A 5,926-nucleotide genomic window follows, 5' to 3' on the forward strand; every position below is an offset into this window, starting at 1 on the left:
GAGTAAGACAGAAGACAGACACAGTGAGACGGGCAGAGAGGGAGAGAGAGAGACAAAGACAGAGACAGAGAGCAAGAAAGAGACAGACAGACAGACAGAGAAAGAGACACAGAGAGAAAGAGACGAACAGAGAGAGACAGAGAGAAACAGACAGAGAGAAGGTCCTAGCCCCGTAGCGATACAGTGCCTTTTCTTTCATTTTCTCTTTCTTTTCTTTTTGTCTTTCTTGTATGTATGTATGTATGTATGTATGTATGTATGTATCCGGAGACCGGGTCTCACTCTGTCTCCCAGGCTGTAGTGCAGTGGCGCGATCTTGGGTCACTGCAACCTCCGCCTGCCAGGTTCAAGCAATTCTTCCGTCTCAGCCTCCCGAGTAGCTGGGGTTACAGGTGCCTGCCCCACGGCGCCTGACTCAGTTTCGTATTTTCAGTAGAGACGGGGTTTCACCACGTTGGCCAGGCTGGCCTCGAACTCCTGACCTCGGGATGACAGACGTGAGCCACTGCATTCAGTGTAGAGTGCCATTTCTTAGAAATCACTCATGGGAACACACACTTATGGGTGACGTGCAGAGATTTTAGTTAGTTGTTAGTTAGTTAGTTATTTTTTGCACGGGGAGGTGGGGGGACGGAGTTTGGCTCTTGCTGCCCAGGCTACAGTGCAATGGCCTAGGGGACTCAAGGAGTCAACCTATGGCAGAGAGGACACGTCCTTCTGAGCGTAAGGGCCGCAGCGAAAGTTGGCAGGGCCCGTGCTTTTAAAGGCTGAAATCCCGGCGGCTCAGGCCTGTCGCCCCAGCAGTGTGGGAGGCCCAGGAAGGCGGATCATTTGAGGTCAGGAGTTCGAGACCAGCGTGGCCAACGTGGAGAAACCCCATCTCTACTAAAAATAGAACTATGAGCCGGCCGTCATGGTGCGCGCCTGTAATCCCAGCTACCGAAGAAGAATCACTGGAACCCGGGAAGCAGAGGTTTCAGTGAGCCGAGAGAGCGCCACTGCACCGCAGCCTGGGTGACAGAGCGAGAGAGACTCAGTCCAAAAAAAAGAAAGAAAAGAAGAAGAAGAAAAAAAAAGAACGGGCCCAAATACTGCATTGTCGCTGAACGTTCTCCCAAAAGGCCAGAAACCCCCTGACTCAGGTCAAGGAGGTGGTGTTTGGTTTTACTTCTCTCTCTCTCTCTCTCTCTCTCTCTCTCTCTCTCTCTGTCTCTGTCTCTGTCTCTGTCTCTCTCTCTCTCCCCGCCCCTCTCTCTCTCCCCGCCTCTCTCTCTCTCCGTCTCTCTCTCTCTCTCTCCTCTCTTCTCCCCCCGAACTTTTATTTGTCGTTCAAGCATACATGAGCAAGATTGTGACATAGGTAAACTTGTGACGGGGGTGTTCAGCGTGCAGATGATTTCGTCACCCGGGTAGTCAGTGCTGTGTCCAAGAGTATTCGTGTTTTGTTTTTTTCCTGAAGCTGTCTCTCCTTCCACCCCTCCTCCCTCAAGCAGGCTTCCGCGTCCCTGGTCCCCCTCGTTCTGCCCATGCAAGAACTCTCATCTGTAAGTTCCCACTTGTAGATGAGAACGCGCGGTATTCAGCCGATCTTTGCTTTCATCTTCGCTGGTGGCGGTGAAAGAGGCATGACACTAAATCGACCCTTAGGACGCCGTTTATGTTTAAGTCGAGGAGCTTATCAGGGAAATAGGAGAAGTACGGACGCCACACGTGACCGAGAGAAAAGTCTGAAAATGCCCCTCGCATCCAAGCGGGGACCCGGCCTCGACCTCCCGAAATCATACACCGAGTGGGGAAGCCCAGCAAGGCCCGCCTGTCTAGATTTCTCTCGGCCTCTCTAAGCACCGAAGCACGCGCTTCTCACTTTCGTGGAAGGGGCAGGGCCCTACCCGGCACGGGGGTGTCTGACAGACTGACAGAGAAAGAGACAGACATAGAAAGACAGAGATGGACAGAGAGAGACAGTGAGAAACAGACAGAAAGAGAGAGAGACGGAGAGAAACAGACAGGGAGAGGGGGAGAGAGAGAGAGAGAAACGGACAGGGAGGGAGAGACAGAGAGAGACAGACAGACAGGCAGAGAAAGAGAGAGTAAGACAGAAGATAGGCACAGAGAGAGAGAGAGAGAGAGAGAGAGAGAGAGAGAGAGAGACCGACAGAGAGACACAGAAAAAGAAAGAGAGAGGCAGGCAGACAGACAGAGAAAGACATAGACAGACAGAGAGAGACAGAAACAGACAGAAAGAGAGAGAGAGAAACAGACAGGGAGGGAGAGAGAGAGAGACAGACGGGGAGAGAAAGAGAGTAAGACAGAAGACAGACACAGTGAGACAGGCAGAGAGGGAGAGAGAGAGACAAAGACAGAAACAGAGACAGACAGAAAGAAAGAGACAGACAGACAGACAGACAGACAGGCAGGCAGACCGACAGAGAAAGAGACACAGAGAGAAAGACAGAGACGAACAGAGAGAAACAGACAGAGAGACGGTCCTAGCCCAGTAGCGATACAGTGCCTTTTCTTTCATTTTCTCTTTCTTTTCTTTTCTTTTCTTGTTTTCTGTCTTGTATATCTGTATGTACGTATGTATGTATGTATGTATGTATGTACGTACGTACGTAGGTATGTATTTATGTATTTATCTGGAGACCGGGTCTCACTCTGTCGCCCAGGCCGTAGTGCAGTGGTGCGATCTTGGGTCACTGCAACCTCCGCCTGCCAGGTTCAAGCAATTCTTCCGCCTCAGCCTCCCGAGTAGCTGGGATGACAGGTGCCGGCCCCACGGCACCTGACTCAATTTCGTGTTTTCAGTAGAGACGGGGTTTCACCACGTTGGCCGGGCTGGTCTCGAACTCCTGACCTCGGGAGCCACTGCGTTCAGTGTACAGTGCCACTTCTTAGAAATCACTCCTCACGGGAACACACACTTAGAGGTGACGTGTAGAGATTTTATTTACTTAGTTCGTTCGTTCGTTCGTTAGTTAGTTATTATTTGCGCGGGGAGGTGGGGGGACGGAGTTTGGCTCTTGCTGCCCAGGCTACAGTGCAATGGCCTAGGGGACTCAAGGAGTCAACCTATGGCAGAGAGGACACGTCCTTCTGAGCGTAAGGGCCGCAGCGAAAGTTGGCAGGGCCCGCGCTTTCAAAGGCTGAAATCCCGGCGGCTCAGGCCTGTCGTTTCCAGCACTTTGGGAGGCCCAGGAAGGCGCATCATTTGAGGTCAAGAGTTCGATACCAGCGTGGCCAACGTGGAGAAACCCCCTCTCTACTAAAAATAAGAATATGAGCCGGCCATCCTGGTGCGTGCCTGTAATCCCAGCTACCGAAGAAGAATCACTGGAGCCCGGGAAGCAGAGGTTCCAGTGAGCCGAGAGAGCGCCACTGCACCGCAGCCTGGGTGACAGAGCGAGAGAGACTCAGTCCAAAAAAAAGAAAGAAAAGAAGAAGAAGAAGAAGAAGAAGAAAAAGAACCGGCCCAAATACTGCATTGTCGCTGAACGTTCTCCCAAAAGGCCAGAAACCCCCTGACTCAGGTCAAGGAGGTGGTGTTTGGTTGTACTTGTCTCTCTCTCTCTCTCTCTCTCTCTCTCTCTCTCTCTCTCTCTCTCGCTCGCTCTCGCTCTCGCTCTCGCTCTCTCGCTCTCTCGCTCTCTCCCCCTCTCTCCTCTCTCCCCCCTAACTTTTATTTGTCGTTCAAGCATACATGTGCAAGATTGTGACATAGGTAAACTTGTGACGGGGGTGTTCAGTGTGCAGATGATTTCATCACCCGGGTAGTCAGTGCTGTGTCCGACAGTATTCGTGTTTTGTTTTTTTCCTGAAGCTGTCTCTCCTTCCACCCCTCCTCCCTCAAGCAGGCTTCCGCGTCCCTGGTCCCCCTCGTTCTGCCCATGCAAGAACTCTCATCTGTAAGTTCCCACTTCTAGATGAGAACACGCGGTATGTAGCCGATCGTTGCTTTCATCTTCGGTGGTGGCGGTGAAAGAGGCGTGACACTAAATCGACCCTTAGGACGCTCCCCTCCGTCCCCACCCCGCACCCCCTCCCCACACACACCCTCATTCCCGCACCCCCTCCTGAAACGCAAGGAAGGAAGAAAGAAATGAAAGTAGGCGGTGAGCCTGCAAGGCGGTGGAGGCGGGGGATCTCAGAGGGCGAGCAAGCGATGGCGGTCGGGGGATGTGTCCACTGAGGTATCAAAACTAGGGGACCCACTTTTCAGCCGCAACACACCCCCTAATCCTCAGCCGCAGCCAGCCTCTGGGTGGGGTTGCGCCTGTCAAAGCTTCCGAATGGAGAGAAACCCAAGGCTACGGAAGGCATCAGCTCCAACTCCAGGAAGGGAATAGGGCTTTGTGCATATGAATGGGGCTTTGAAAGGCGTTGCCGCGGCTTCCAAAGCGATGCGCTGTGCCTCGCCTCGCCCCGCCCCGCCCCGCCCAGAGCGAGACTCCGTCTGAAAATAAGTACACAAATAAATCATAAAATAATTTATCAATAAATAAGAAAGAAAGAAAGAAAGAAAGAAAGAAAGAAAGAAAGAAAGAAAAGAAAGAAAGGAAAGAAAGGAAAGAAAGAAAGAAAGAAAGAAAGAAAGAAAGAAAGAAAGACAGACAGAAAGAAAGAAAGAAAGAAAGAAAGAAAGAAAGAAAGAAAGAAAGAAAGAAAGAATCAGTACAGCGACCGTGGTCGTGAATCATTCCCCGGAGTCCAGGCGCAGTGGCTCACGCCCGTCACGCCAGCACTTTGAGACGCCGGGCAGGAGGGTTGCAACGAAATGATGAGACCCCGTCTGTGGGAAAACATTTAAAAATGAAGGCCGGGCGCGGTGGCTCACGCCTGTCATCCCAGCAGTTCCGGAGGCCGGGGAGGGCGGATCACCTGAGGTCGGGAGTTCGAGACCAGCCCGATCGACATGGAGAAGCCCCGTCTCCACTAAAAATACAAAATCAGCCAGACGTGGCAGCGCACGCCCGCAATCCCGGCTACTCAGGAGGCCGATGCAGGAGAATCGCTTGAAACCGGGAGGCAGAGGTTGCGGCGAGCCAAGATCGCGCCACCGCACTGCAGTCTAGGCCACGAGAGCGAAACTCTGTCTCGGGCGGGGGGGGGGGGGGGGGAGGAAAAGAAAATTTAAAACGGTGTGGGCGCAGTGGCGCGTGCCTGCGGTCCCAGGTTCTGTACTCTGGAGGCTGAGGCGGAAGGATCGCTCGAGTCCAGGAGCGTCCACGCTGCAGGGAGTGAGTTACGATGGCACCACTGCCGGGGTGACGGAGCGAGATGCCGTCTCTAAATCAGTCCATGAGATCACTGGAAGGCGCTCTCTGTGTCTCACTTTCCAAGAGGGTCTCTTTAGGCCAAGCAGGCATGGTACCTCACGCCAGTCATCCCAGCACTTTGGGAGGCTGAGGCGGGAGGAAAGAAGGAAGGGAGGAAGGGAGGAAAGAAGAAAAGAAGAAAGGCAGGAAGGCAGGAAGGCAGGAAGGCAGGAAAGAAAGAGGGGAAGAGAGAGAGAGAGAGAAAGAAAGAAAGAAAGAAAGAAAGAAAGAAAGAAAGAAAGAAGAAAAGAAAAGAGAAGAAAAAAGAAGAAAAGAGAAGGGAAGAAAAGAAAAGCAAACGGGGAGGGGGCATATCTCCTTGACCGGTGACCGCCCAGGATACAGTGGGTCACGGCCGACCGAAGCCTCGACCTGTGGGGCCTCAAGTGATCCTCTCCTCATCTCAGCCTCCCGAGTAGCTGCGACTACAGGCGGCCATCACCGCGCACAACTCATCTTATAATAACATCATGATTGTATCGAGACGGGGTCTCGCTCCGTCATCCAGGCTGGATCGCCACGGCACGATCTCAGCCCATCGCAACCTCGGCCTCCCCGGTTGGAACAACTCGCCCGCCCCAGTCTCCCGAGCGGTCGTGATTCCAAGCCCA

This window comes from Pan paniscus, chromosome 17 (genome assembly GCF_029289425.2).
Source record: "Pan paniscus chromosome 17, NHGRI_mPanPan1-v2.0_pri, whole genome shotgun sequence".
Taxonomy (NCBI): Eukaryota; Metazoa; Chordata; class Mammalia; order Primates; family Hominidae; genus Pan; species Pan paniscus.